At 43.9% G+C, this 15,013-nt stretch overlaps 1 protein-coding gene across 1 annotated transcript in view; it reads right to left on the bottom strand.

The window, feature by feature from the left end:
* The window catches only part of OSBPL10 (oxysterol binding protein like 10), a 412,361-nt gene extending 402,282 nt beyond the window's left edge, over nucleotides 1-10,079 (bottom strand). Inside the window, exon 1 of the mRNA XM_063722157.1 lies at nucleotides 10,062-10,079. The gene's annotated coding sequence lies outside the window, so the exon portion shown is untranslated. The remainder of the gene's footprint in view (nucleotides 1-10,061) is intronic.
* Between the last annotated feature and the right edge of the window lie 4,934 nt (nucleotides 10,080-15,013).

Genomic DNA, 15,013 nt, shown 5'->3' with positions numbered 1-15,013 from the left:
ATATTGATTTTTAACTGCATGGACTTGTATGGGTATGACGATAAGAATAATTCAAAGAATTAATAATTTATGGTGCTATCAGGAAATGAAGACCATTGACATTGAAAACTTATCTAATAGTTTTCATAAGATCTGTACATATCGCTGCATTTAATTTTACCTCAAAAAAAGAATTATAAAGAAATCTTGAACTTTGGTTAATGATATGAATGCAGACATGTTTAGGGATGAGATGCCCTAATGTCTGCAACTTCAAAATGCATTTAAAAAATAGATAGATGGATAGATATGTGATAAAACAACTTTAGCAAAATGCTGTCAATTATAGAATCTAGTTGGTAGGTATATGGGTTTCTCTGTACTATTCTTTGAACTATTCTGTTTTGTTTTGTTTTGTTTTTTTGAGACAGAGTTTTGCTCTGTCACCCAGGCTGGAGTGAGGCATGACCTCGGCTCACTGCAACCTCTGCCTCCTGGGTTCAAGCAATTCTCCTGCCTCAGTTTCCTGAGTAATTGGGATTACAGGTGCCCGCCACCACACCTGGCTAATTTTGTATTTTCAGTAGAGATGGGGTTTCACCACGTTGTCCAGGCTCGTCTCGAACTCCTGACCTCAAGTGATCCGCCCACCTCGGCCTTCCAAAGTGCTGGGATTACAGGAATGAGCCACCCCACCCAGCCTGAACTATTCCATATGTTTTAAATGATGCATGCTCATGAATTGTTGTTGTTGTTTTTTAAAGACAGAGTCATGCTCTGTCGCCCAGGCTGGAATACAGTGGTGCCATCATAGTTCACTGCAGCCTTGACCTGGGCTCAAGTCATCTTTCTGCCTCAGCCTCCCGATGGCTGCGTCTGTCTATGGAGTAGCCATAGAGACTGCATGTATGCACCACAATGCCAAACTAATTATTTATTTTTTTGATAGAGATAGGGTCTCGCTATGTTGCCCATGCTGGTCTTGAAATCCTGGGCTCAAGGGATCCTCCTGCCTCAGCCTCCAGAGTAGCTGGGACTGCAAGCGTGTGCCAACATGCCTGGTTTGTATTGATTTTAAAAACAGGCTAGGCCGGCCGGTGTGGTAGTTCATGCCTGTAATCCCAGCACTTTGGGAGGCTGAAGCGGGTGGATCACGAGGTCAGGAGTTTAAGACCAGCCTAGCCAACATGATTAAACCCTGTCTCTAAAAAATACAAAAATTAGCTGGGCATGGTGGCATGTGCCTATAATCCCAGCTACTCGGCAGGCTGAGGCAGAAGAATCACTTGAACCTGGGAGGTGGAGGTTGCAGTGAGCCAAGATCATGCCACTGCACTCCAGCCTGGCAACAGAGCGAGACTCTGTCTCAAAACAACAACAACAGGCTGGGCACAGTGGCTCATGCCTGTAATCCCAGCACTTTGGGAGGCTGAGACGGGTGGATCACTAGGTCAGGAGTTCAAGACAAGCCTGGCCAAGATGGTGAAACCCCACCTCTACTAAAAATACAAAAAAAAATTAGCCTGGAGTGGTGGTGGGCGCCTGTAATCTCAGCTACATGGAAGGCTGAGGCAGAAGAATCGCTTGAACCCGGGAGGTGGAGGTTGCAGTGAGCTGAGATCGTGCCACTGCACTCCAGCCTGGGCGACAGAGCAAGACTCCCTTTCAAAAAAACAAAACAAAACAAAACAAAAAACAACAACAGGCTATGCCAGGCATGGTGGGTCAGATCTATAATCCTAGCACTCTGGGAGGCCAAGGAGGATTTCTTGAGCCCAGGAGCTCGAGACCAGCCTGGGCAACACAGCGAGATCCCATCTCTATAAAAAAAAAAAAAAATTAGCCAGGTGTGGTGGCACATGCCTGTAGTCCCAGCTACCCGGGAGGCTGAGATGGGAGGATTGCTTGAGCCCGGGAGGTGGAGGTTAAAGTGGGCCAAGATTGCAGCACTGCACTCCAGCCTGGGAGACAGAGCCAGACCCTGTCTCAAAAGAAAAAAAAAAAAACAGGCTAAATTAATCTGGGGTTCGAGCAGCCAGGATAGTGGAGGTAATGACTACAAAGTGCATGAGGGGACTTTTGGGAGCACTGGTAATGTTCTGTGATCTGGGTGGTGGTTACACAGGTATGAAATTATCTTTGTGAAAAGTCAATGAGCTATATATATATATACTTATGGTATATATACATTTCTGTATGCACCTTTTCTGACAAAAAAACTACAAAAATAGAATGCAAGATCTGTATATGTATGGATAGAGAATGACACTGAAGAATGTATGTCTTCAAATAATTTGAAAACAAACTGAATGATGAATGAATGCTGGCCAAATTCCTCTGCAGGCAAGATCTGGCCTCCTTGGCACCAGTTTGCATCTTGTTGCCCCCAACTACTACACAAGTAGGTTAATCCAGTGTGCCTCCAATAAGCTCATCCATCTTTCTCTGTCTCGCTGTCCATCAAATGCCCAGGCCGAATGCCATCATTCTCAACTTCTTGTCCTTTCTTAACCCTGCTCAAATGCTCATATACCAAAACTGGTTGATTTTACTGTTTATCCAAACTTCACCCACTGCTTTCCACTTCTATCCTAGCCACAGGCACCTTTACTCTCCCAGAGCAATAATATCCCCACTCTTCATCTCCGATTGTCTCCAAGCATTCTTTTCCATTGCAGCCAGAATTAAGTTCAAACAGGCAAATTTGACTGTGTTGCTCCCCAACTTTTAAAAAATACCCGCTTCAGTGGCTGGGCACGGTGGCTCATGCCTGTAATCCCAGCACTTTGGGAGGCCGAGGCGGGTGGATCACCTGAGGTTGGGAGTTCGCGACCACCCTGACCAACATGGAGAACCCTATCTCTACTAAACCCCATCTCTACTCAAAATACAAAATTAGCCGGCCATGGTGGCGCAATCTCAGCTGTAATCTCAGCTACTCGGGAGGCTGAGGCAGGAGAATCGCTTGAACCTGGGAGGCAGAGGTTTCGGTGAGCCGAGATCAAACCATTGCACTCCAGCCTGAGCAATAAGAGCAAAACTCCGCCTCAAAAAAAAAAAAAAAAAAAAAAAAAGACCCTTAGAGGACCCTCCTGCTCCTGCTCTGTCCCTCGACACAATGACCCCTCTTCAGTTCCTCAAACAAGCCCCACTCTGTCCCCTCCCAGACCTCACACATCACGCTCCTCCTCTCATCTCACCAACTAGTGTACTTCCTCAGGCACTTCTTCAAGAAGGCCTCTATTGAAACTAAACTGATTTAGGCCCTTCCGCTCTGTCCCCTGAGCACCCCACAGCTCCCCTCTCACCTTATTGTAACTCTTTGTTTAATATCTGTCTTTCAGATAAACTATAAGCACTGTGGGTGCAAGGATGGCATCTTCCCTTGCACTGCTATATGTCCAGTACCCAGCCCAGGCCACCCGGTAGGAGCTCAATATATATTTATTATATAAGTGAGAGATGAGATGAATGAATGCTTCTTTAATTAAAGTTATTTATCTATTGTGATAAAATACTTCATGGGCACTATTTAAGGTGAAGCCCTTGAGGAAAACCTTAAGGTCCTCTACATCCTAAAACTCATTTAATGAATGCACTCTTCATACCAAAGGAGGGTGCAAGTCTTGCACGGGTTGCTGGGTCTAGCAACTTCTTTTTTTTTTTTTTGAGAAAAAAGAAGAGAACATAGAGGAAGAGAAGCAAAGAGGATCAATCCTTTTTTTTTTTTTTTAAGACAGTGTCTCTGTCTGTGGCCCAGGCTGGAGTACAGTGGCACAGTGATCACAGCTCACTGCAGCCTTGACCTCTCAGGCTCAAGCCATCCTCCTACCTCAGCCTCCTGAGTAACTGGGACTACAGGCTTGTGCCACCATGCCTGACTTATTTTTTTTATTTTTTGTAGAGCCAGAGTCTTACTGTGTTAAGCAGGCTGGCTTCAAACTCTTGAGCTCAAGGGATCCTCCTGCCTCGGTCTCCCAAAGTACTGGGATCACAGACATGAGCCACCATGTCCAGCTATATTGTTATTTTTCACTTTTTAATTTTTTTCAAATATTTTCCAACCATGGTTGGTTGAATATGCAGATGCAAAATCAACAGACATGGAGAGCCAACTGCAGTTTCTTTTTTATAAGGTTCTCTCTAATCTATGGTACGGTTTGTTGTTTTTTTTGTTGTTGTTTTTTGTTTTGTTTTGTTTTGTTTTTGAGACAGAGTCTCACTCTATCGCCCAGGCTGGAATGCAGTGGCACAATCTTGGCTCACTGCAACCTCCACCTCCCAGGTTCAAGAGATTCTGCCTCAGCCTCCCAAGTAGCTGGGAATACAGGCGTGCACCATCACACCCAGCTAATTTTTGTATTTTTAGTACAGATGGGGTTTCACCATGTCGGCCAGGCTGGTCTCGAATTCCTGACCTCAGGTGACCCATCTGCCTTGGCCTCCCAAAATGCTGGGACTGTAGGCATGAGCCACCACTCCTGGTATGTTTATATGGCTATGTTTGTATGGCCCAGTATGTCTGTACAGCTATGGTATGTTTTTATCTGGTGGTAATTTCACTATAGGATTTCAGTTGTATTTTCAATCACAATCGCTGATGTTTGTTTAATATAAGCTATCTTTATGATTTAGAAGGTCCTTTCATGCTGGTCCAGACAAAACTCTGAGCGCAGATAAGGAAACTTGGCTAAGGTATAGAGCTCAAAAGGGGAGAGTAAGGGCTGGGAGCATGGGCTTCTTGCATCAGACCTGGATTTGTGCTAATGTAGCCAAGAGCCTGGCATTGCCAGGCTCCCAGCAGAGGACTTGTGGATGTATTATGGATTTCCAGACAAACAGGACAGTAGCATTTGTCAATGTTCAAATCCTTAATCTCCTATTTTTATCCCCCAACATGTTTTGCAAACCTTTGAAATTTAAAAATAAAAGCCATTCCTTCTATTTTTAAAGGTGTTTCAGAGGCATGCAAGATAATCAATCCTTTAAAATAGAAAGTCTTCCTTTTTCCACTATTTCTTGCTTAGAATGTACTGCCAGAGTACAAATCCTGATATCAGTCATGTATCTTGGATAACGTCAATTCACAGCAGTTAAGGTACTGAAAATATTTATGTATTCCCTGGTCTTGATGAGCCTAAGAGCAATCTTTCCAAGACCTTGCAGTGGGATGTAATAAAACTTGAATTGCAGTCCTGAATTATTTCTGGGTTCAACTTTGTCTCTTCGTAGCTGAATCAACTTGGACATGTTTCAAGAGTAGAATAACAGAATGTTGCATTCCCCCTGGAGGAGGAATAATACTTATCCAGCTCTCAGGGGAGAGTGGTTGCTGACTATTTTCAGCCTCAGGAAGAATGAACCACTTCCCATTTAATCCTGCGGTGGGACAGGTGGGGGATGGGGAAGCAAGGGGTTTACAGCCACATGTTGAAGACTAGGAAGGCCTCTAGGTAGAAGTTCAGAGTTCAGCTTCTTGGCTCCACAGCTCAGGAACTTTGAGCTTTCACATATCAAAGAGTGACGATGCCCAGGGTGAACAGACCAACACTAGGGGTGGAGAGCAGAATCTTCCTAGTCAAATTTTTAAGGAAGATTCAGTGCAAGTTTGGCCCTGTGCTATCAGGGAGATGTGAGCAAGTGACATGTATGTGTTTGAGTCTGATATGGTTTGGCTCTGTGTCCCCACCCAAATCTCATCTTGAATTGTAATCCCTGTATGTGAAGGAAGGGACCTGGTGGGAGGTGATTGGATCATGGGGGCAGTTTCCACCATGCTGTTTTCATAATAGTTAGTGAGTTTTCACAAGATCGGATGATATAAAAGTGTTTGGCATCCCCACTTGCTTGCAGTCTCTCCCCTGCTGCCATGTAAGACGTGCCTTGCTTCCCCTTCATCCTCTGCCATGATTGTAAGTTTCCTAATGCCTCCCTAGCCATGTGGAACTGCGAGTCAATTAAACCTCTTTTCTTTGTAAATTACCCAGTCTCGGGTAGTTCTTTATAGCAGTATGAAAATGGACTAATACAGTCTCATGGTTTTGGTTTTGTTTTGTTTTGTTTTCTGAGACAGGGGTCTCACTCTGTTGCCCAGGCTGGAGTGCAGTGGCACGCTCACAGTTTACTGCAGTCTCGACCTCCTAGGCTCAAGCAATCCTCCCACCTCAGCCTCCCTAGTAGCTGAACCACAGGCATGAGCCTCCACACACAGCTAATTTTTATATTTTTTTCAGAGACAGGGTTTCACCAGTGTTGCCCAGACTGGTCTCAAACTCCTGGGCTCAAGCCATCCATCCACCTTGGCTTCCCAAAGTGCTGGGATTACAGGCATGAGCCACCACACCCAGCCAGTATTTCTTTTTTTATACCAGATATGTGCTATTTGAAAACTATTTCATTATCTTTATCATCATCATTCATCCATGTCACATCAGATTTCTGTCTCTGCAAACATGCTGGTATACAAACTAATATGAGGCCCTGGCATTTTACCATCTTTTCAGGAGTGTTAGGTGTCAACCTGGAATAATCAAAAGGGTCAGAATATAGCTTAAAGAGAATGTATTCAAGCAAAAATGTTGAGGACTGCAGCTAGGGACATGCTTCCAAATTGCCTTGATGAATGCTTGGAAAAACAAAAGAGAATCTCAAGTTTTTAAAGAAAAAAAAGATGAAACAGGAGAGGAGGCAATTATAAAAGTTGTTCATCAGGCATTCTCATTGGTTTACAGAAATAACATTGACTTGTGATTGGCTTGTGTTGAATTACAGGTTGCATGGCATTTTATGGCTACTTGATGTCAGTTAGTCTAGAGCCCAAATAGCCAATGGCTTCAAGAAGTAATGATTTAGCTCAAGGGGAAGTGCTATATAACTGCTGTTACATTTTAAATGCCTTTCTGGGCCTCATAATTTAAAGGGCTCACATTCCCTAGATAAACGTGTTTTTTTGTTTTTTCCCCCTTTCTGTTAGGCATGCCTAAAATTTCCTTTTTCTTCTTCTTAGGTAAAACACAATTTGCAGATTTCTGAAAGTCAGTGTTCGAAACATTTCTTTTTTCCTCTGTCTGTTAAATCAGTGAAAGAAAATTATAATCAATTTCTCTCTTGGCTATTCTCTTCCTGAGTAATTTTTCTTTCTTTTCAAATAGCTCCTTATCTGCAGCTTTTCTAAAAGTGTTCGATTCTGACTGTTTCATTTCACTGGATATGATGGCTTTTTACATGGAACATTCCACTCTCTGAAAAGTTCTTCATGTACTTTTTCAAGTGGTATAAAATAACACTTGAAGAGTCTTTTACCAAAAAGGTGGTTCATTGTTTTGGCACCTATCTTCGCAATATCATTAGACTCAAACTCCACAAAAGCATAGTTTTGGCATTTTCAGGCTTTCCACTTCTGGAGAGCTTGAATCTTGTAATCATGTCATACTTGGAGAAATATGCTCAGATCTGGGTTTCATAAAGCATTGGAGGTATGTGACCTACACAGATAACTCCAGAAGACAGTTTTTCTTGCTCCTGTCATTGGGCTGACAAAGACTCTCTCCTTTGAGCAGAACTTTGGCCAGGCTCCTCTGAGGCCTCTGCTTGACTAGGCCTGCCCTTGGGCGTCTTTCTCTGTCCTTGTAGAATCCAGTTTGAGCAAGAATCTTGCGTAGTCAGTTTAATAAAAATCCCCAGGCCAGGCACAGTGGCTCACTCCTATAATCCCACCACTTTGAGAGGCTGAGGCAAGCTGATCGCTTGAGGCCCGGAGTTCAAGACCAGCCTGGCCAACATGGTGAAACCCCATCTCTACAAAAAATACAAAAATCAGTCAGCCATGGTGGCGTGTGTCTGTGGTCCCAGCTACCTGGGAGGCTGAAGTCAGAGGATCGCTTGAGCCCAGGAGGCCTAGGTTGCAAGGTTGCAGTGAGCAGAGATTGCACCACTAGACTCCAGCCTGGGCAATGGAGCAAGAGAAGAGAGAAAGAGAGACAGAAAGAGAGAGAAAGAAAAGAGAAAGAAGGAAGGAAGGAAGGAAGGAAGGAAGGAAGGAAGGAAGGAAGGAAGGAAGGAAGGAAGAAAGAAAAAGAAAGGAAGGAAGGAAGAAAGAAAGAAAGAAAGAAGTTTGCAAGGTTGCAGTGAGCAGAGATTGTGCCACTAGACTCCAGCCTGGGTGACAGAGCAAGACCCTGAAGAAAGAGAGAGAGAAAGGGAAGAAAAGAAGAAAGGAAGGAAGGAAGAAAGGAAGGAAGGAAGGACATCCCCCACCCTTGCAATCTGACCACCCTCACTATATTATCCCCCTAGCCTGCCTTCAACAATAATCCTATCAAGTCAGTTTAGCCAGAAACCTTTTATCCTTGATATTTCCCCTTGGTAATTTTCCATCCACTGTCCCTACCCTGCTCCTTGGTTATAAATCTCTACTTGTCCTTGTTGGAGTCTGAGTTGAGCCAATCTCACATTGTAATGGTCCCTATACTGATCACCATGGTCCCGTTGAATAAAGTCAGCCTTACTATCCTTAACAAGTGTCATGAATAATTGTTTCTTTAGCACAGCAAACCTATACCACCTCCATCAGAAACTTGCCCTCCTCCTGCAGACTTAGTGACAGGAGCAGCTTGGCCATGCCAGAAAAGTCTGCCATGCCGAGAGTACCCAAGCCAACCAAGATCCGTCACCTCCTCAGAGAAAATAATCAACAGACAGTTTGCATCCTAAGATTCTTTAAATCTCTTGCTTCAAATTCCTCACCAATTCTAGACAGTTGTATTGTTATCTTTGTCCAATCCTAATAACGTCGCCCACAATGAAAGGCCTATCTTAAACAAAACTCCTGAAAAATGAAATTTATGGGAGGTCATTGATTTGGACTGAGCTCCTGTGATTGGCCCCAACAAACCACACCAAAATGGAGTCACTCATGCTAAAGTTCTGAAACTAAGTTGTTTATCTGATCTTCTAAAAGATCAGAAGAGATGATAGCCAAATTCCCAAATGGGCCAGTTTTAGACAGCATGATAACAAGGTTCTCTCTGCTTTAACTCTTATAAAGAAAGTAACTTGAAGTGATCTGATGTTAACCAAACTGTTTTTGGATTATGCGGTTTCCTTTTTCCTGCTTAAGCAACCTTATAAAAACTGACTGTTCTTCTATAACCAATGGAACACCTTTAAAAAAAAATCTTCAGATGAGATGTTGAATTGCCAATTCAACAACTAAAAGATCTAAAAGACAATTAGATCTTTAATTTGAATTTTTTTGTAATTTTGTCTTTTGACAGTCTCAATTCTAAGTCAATTTATATCTTGCCTTCCCAAGTGGGACCCTTGGGAAGGGACCCCTTCTGTGGAACACAGAGCCACTGGCAAAGCTCTGTGGAGGGTCGTGTTCTCTCATCTTGAGGATCAATAAATTCAGCTTTGTCTTTTCAGTTGGTTGAGTTAGTGATATGCCGGGATCTGCATTGACAAATAGAATCTAAGTATTATAAAAACAACCTGTCAGGCCTCTGAGCCCAAGCTAAGCCATCATATCCCCTGTGACCTTCACATATACATCCAGATGGCCTGAAGCAACTGAAGATCCACAAAAGAAGTAAAAATAGCCTTACTGATGACATTCCAGCATTGTGATTTTTTTCTGCCCCACCCTTACTGATCAATGTACTTTGTAATCTCCCCCACCCTTAAGAAGGTTCTTGGTAATCTCCCCAACCCTTAAGAAGTTTCTTTGTAATTCTCCCCACCCTTCAGAATGTACTTTGTGAGATCCACCTACTGCCCGCAAAACATTGCTCCTAACTCCACCGCCTATCCCAAAACCTATAACTAATGATAATCCCACCACCCTTTGCTGACTCTCTTTTCAGACTCAGCCTGCCTGCACCCACATGAAATAAACAGTCTTGCTGCTCACACAAAGCCTGTTTGGTGGTCTCTTCACACAGACGCGTGTGACATTTGGTGCCAAAGACCAGGGTCAGAGGGACTCCTTCAAGAGACCAGTCCCCTGTCCTCACCCTCACTCCATGAAGAGATCCACCTATGACCTCAGGTCCTCAGACCAACCAGCCCAAGGAACATCTCACCAATTTCAAATCAGGTAAGCGGTCTTTTCACTCTCTTCTCCAGCCTCTCTTGCTCCCTTCAATCTCCCTTTCCTTCCAATTCCAGTTGTTTTCCTCTCTAGTAGAGACAAAGGAGACACATTTTATCCGTGGACCCAAAACTCCTTTGCCAGTCACGGACTCGGGAAGACAGTCTTCCCTTGGTGTTTAATCACTGCGGGGATGCCTGCCTGATTATTCACCCACATTCCATTAGTGTCTGATCACTGCAGGGATGCCTGCCTTGGTCATTCACCCACATTCCCTTGGTGGCAAGTCAATTGCAGGGATGCCTGCTTTGGCTGCTCACCCACATTGCTGCCCAGGGCTGCTCCCCACCCCACTTCTCCGTGTCTCTACCCTTCTCTTTAATCTTGCCTCCTTCACTATGGGCAACCTTCCTCCCTCCATTCCTCCTTCTCCCTTAGCCTGTGTTCTCAAGAACTTAAAACCTCTTCAACTCTCGCCTGACCTAAAATCTAAGCATCTTATTTTCTTTTGCAACACTGCTTGGCCCCAATACAAACTTGACAATGGTTCTAAATGGCCAGAAAACGGCACTTTTGATTTCTCCATCCTATGAGACCTAGATCATTTTTGTCGAAAAATGGGCAAATGGTCTGAGGTGCCTTACGTCCAGGCATTTTTCACCCTTCATTCTCTCCTGAGTCTCTGTTCCCAATGCAACTCATCCCAAAGCCTCCTTCTTTCCCTCCCGCCTGTCCCTTCAGTCCCAACCCCAAGTGTCACTGAGTCTTGTGAATCTTCCTTTTTTACTAACCCATCTGACCTCTCACCTCTTCCCCAGACTGCTCCTCCTCAGGTCGCTCCCTGTCAGGCTGAATCAGGCTCCAATTCTTGTTCAGCCCCTGCTCCCCTACCCTATAACCCTTCTATAACCTCCCCTCCCCACACCCGGTCTGGTTTACAGTTTCATTCTGCAACTAGCTCTCCCCTACCTGCCCAACAATTTCCTCTCAGAGAGGTGGCTGGAGTTGAAGGCATAGTCAGAGTACATGTGCCTTTTTCTCTATCAGACCTTTCACAAATCAGCCAGTGTTTAGGCTCTTTCTCATCAGACCCCACTAAATATATACAGGAATTCCGATATCTAACTCTGTCCTACAATTTAATTTGGAGTGACTTAAATGTCATCCTAACTTCTACCCTCTCCCCAGATGAATGGGAAAGAGTTTTTTCTGTAGCCCAATCTCATGCTGATAACCACCAGCTGCATGAGCCAGACCTCCAGGAAGGCATTAGAGCAGTTCCCCAAGAAGATCCCCAATGGAACTATCAGGCAGATTCCCCAGGTATAGCTAGGCGAGATTACATGGTTTCCTGCCTAGTTGAAGGGCTTTAAAAGGCAGCTTATAAGCTGTTAATTATGACAAACTTAAAGAAACTACCCGATGGGGGAGCCAAGATGGCCGAATAGGAACAGCTCCGGTCTACAGCTCCCAGCGTGAGTGACGCAGAAGACGGGTGATTTCTGCATTTGCATCTGAGGTACCGGGTTCATCTCACTAGGGAGTGCCAGACAGTGGGCATAGGTCAGTGGGTGCGTGCACCGTGAGCGAGCTGAAGAAGGGCGAGGCATTGCCTCACTCAGGAAGTGCAAGGGGTCAGGGAGTTCCCTTTCCTAGTCAAAGAAAGGGGTGACAGACGGCACCTGGAAAATCGGGTCACTCCCACCCGAGTATTGCGCTTTTCCGACGGGCTTAAAAAATGGCGCACCAGGAGATTATATCCCACACCTGGTTCAGAGGGTCCTACGCCCACGAAGTCTCACTGATTGCTAGCACAGCAGTCTGAGATCAAACTGCAAGGCAGCAGCGAGGCTGGGGTAGGGGCACCCACCATTGCCCAGGCTTGCTTAGGTAAACAAAGCAGCCAGGAAGCTCGAACTGGGTGGACCCCACCACAGCTCAAGGAGGCCTGCCTGCCTCTGTAGGCTCCACCTTTGGGGGGCAGGGCACAGACAAAGACAGCAGTAACCTCTGCAGACTTAAATGTCCCTGTCTGACAGCTTTGAAGAGAGCAGTGGTTCTCCCAGCACGCAGCTGGAGATGTGAGAATGGGCAGACTGCCTCCTCAAGTGGGTCCCTGACCCCTGACCCCCAAGCAGCCTAACTGGGAGGCACCCCCCAGCAGGAGCAGACTGAAACCTCACACGGCCGGCCGGGTACTCCAACAGACCTGTAGCTGAGGGTCCTGTCCATTAAAAGGAAAACTAACAAACAGAAAAGACATCTACACCAAAAACCCATCTGTACATCACCATCGTCAAAGACCAAAAGTAGATAAAACCACAAATATGGGGAAAAAACAGAGCAGAAAAACTGGAAACTCTAAAAAGCAAAGTGCCTCTCCTCCTCCAAAGGAACGCAATTCCTCACCAGCAACGGAACAAAGCTGGACGGAGAATGACTTTGATGAGCTGAGAGGAGAAGGCTTCAGATGATCAAATTACTCTGAGCTATGGGAGGATATTCAAACCAAAGGCAAAGAAGTTGAAAACTTTGAAAAAAATTTAGAAGAATGTATCACTAGATTAACCAATACAGAGAAGTGCTTAAAGGAGCTGATGGAGCTGAAAACCAAGGCTCAAGAACTACATGAAGAATGCAGAAGCCTCAGGAGCTGATGCGATCAACTGGAAGAAGGGGTATCAGCGATGGAAGATGAAATGAATGAAATGAAGCGAGAAGGGAAGTTTAGAGAAAAAACAATAAAAAGAAATGAGCAAAGCCTCCAAGAAATACGGGACTATGTGAAAATACCAAATCTACGTCTGATTGGTGTACCTGAAAGTGACGGGGAGAATGGAACCAAGTTGGAAAACATTCTGCAGGATATTATCCAGGAGAACTTCCCCAATCTAGCAAGGCAGGCCAACATTCAGATTCAGGAAATACAGAGAATGCCACAAAGATACTCCTCAAGAAGAGCAACTCCAAGACACATAATTGTCAGATTCACCAAAGTTGAAATGAAGGAAAAAATGTTAAGGGCAGCCAGAGAGAAAGGTTGGGTTACCCTCAAAGGGAAGTCCATCAGACTAACAGCAGATCTCTTGGCAGAAACTCTACAAGCCAGAAGAGAGTGGGGGCCAATATTCAACTTTCTTAAAGAAAAGAATTTTCAACCCAGAATTTCATATCCAGCCAAACTAAGCTTCATAAGTGAAGGAGAAATAAAATCCTTTACAGACAAGCAAATGCTGAGAGATTTTGTCACCACCAGGCCTGCCCTAAAAGAGCTCCTGAAGGAAGTGCTAAACATGGAAAGGAACAACCAGTACCAGCTGCTGCAAAATCATGCCAAAATGTAAAGACCATCGAGACTAGGAAGAAACTGAATCAACTAACGAGCAAAATCACCAGCTAACATCATAATGACAGGATCAAATTCACACATAACAATATTAGCTTTAAATGTAAATGGACTAAATGATCCAATTAAAAGACACAGACTGGCAAACTGGATAAAGAGTCAAGACCCATCAGTGTGCTGTATTCAGGAAACCCATCTCACGTGCAGAGACACACATAGGCTCAAAATAAAAGGATGGAGGAAGATCTACCAAGCAAATGGAAAGCAAAAAAAGGCAGGGGTTGCAATCCTAGTCTCTGATAAAACAGACTTTAAACCAACGAACATCAAAAGAGACAAAGAAGGCCATTACATAATGGTAAAGGGATTAATTCAACAAGAAGAGCTAACTGTCCTAAATATATATGCACCCAATACAGGAGCACCCAGATTCATAAAGCAAGTCCTGAGTGACCTACAAAGAGACTTACACTCCCACACATTAATAATGGGAGACTTTAACACCCCACTGTCAACATTAGACAGATCAACGAGACAGAAAGTCAACAAGGATACCCAGGAATTGAACTCAGCTCTGCACCAAGCAGACCTAATAGACATCTACAGAACTCTCCACCCCAAATCAACAGAATATACATTTTTTTCAGCACCACACCACACCTATTCCAAAATTGACCACATACTTGGAAGTAAAGCTCTCCTCAGCAAATGTAAAAGAACAGAAATTTTAACAAACTATCTCTCAGATCACAGTGCAATCAAACTAGAACTCAGGATTAAGAATCTCACTCAAAACCACTCAACTCCATGGAAACTGAACAACCTCCTCCTGAATGACTACTGGGTACATAACGAAATGAAGGCAGAAATAAAGATGTTCTTTGAAACCAATGAGAACAAAGACACAACATACCAGAATCTCTGGGATGCATTCAAAGAAGTGTGTAGAGGGAAATTTATAGCTCTAAATGCCCACAAGAGAAAGAGGAAAGATCCAAAATTGACAACCTAACATCACAATGAAAAGAACTAGAAAAGCAAGAGCAAACACATTCAAAAGCTAGCAGAAGGCAAGAAATAACTAAAATCAGAGCAGAACTGAAGGAAATAGAGACACAAAAAACCCTTCAAAAAATTAATGAATCCAGGAGCTGGTTTTTTGAAAGGATCAACAAAATTGATAGACCACTAGCAAGACTAATAAAGAAAAAAAGAGAGAAGAATCAAATAGATGCAATAAAAAATGATAAAGGGGATATCACCACCAATCCCACAGAAATACAAACTACCATCAGAGAATATTACAAACACCTCTACGCAAATAAACTAGAAAATCTAGAAGAAATGGATAAATTCCTCGACACATACACTCTCCCAAGACTAAACCAGGAAGAAGTTGAATCTCTGAATAGACCAATAACAGGCTCTGAAATTGTGGCAATAATCAATAGCTTACCAACCAAAAAGAGTCCAGGACCAGATGGATTCACAGCTGAATTCTACCAGAGGTACAAAGAGGAACTGGTACCATTCCTTCTGAAACTATTCCAATCAACAGAAAAAGAGGGAATCCTCCCTAACTCATTTTATGAGGCCAG

Source organism: Pongo abelii, chromosome 2 (assembly GCF_028885655.2).
Source record: "Pongo abelii isolate AG06213 chromosome 2, NHGRI_mPonAbe1-v2.0_pri, whole genome shotgun sequence".
Classification (NCBI taxonomy): Eukaryota; Metazoa; Chordata; class Mammalia; order Primates; family Hominidae; genus Pongo; species Pongo abelii.
This window is presented reverse-complemented; position numbering and strand designations above follow the sequence as displayed.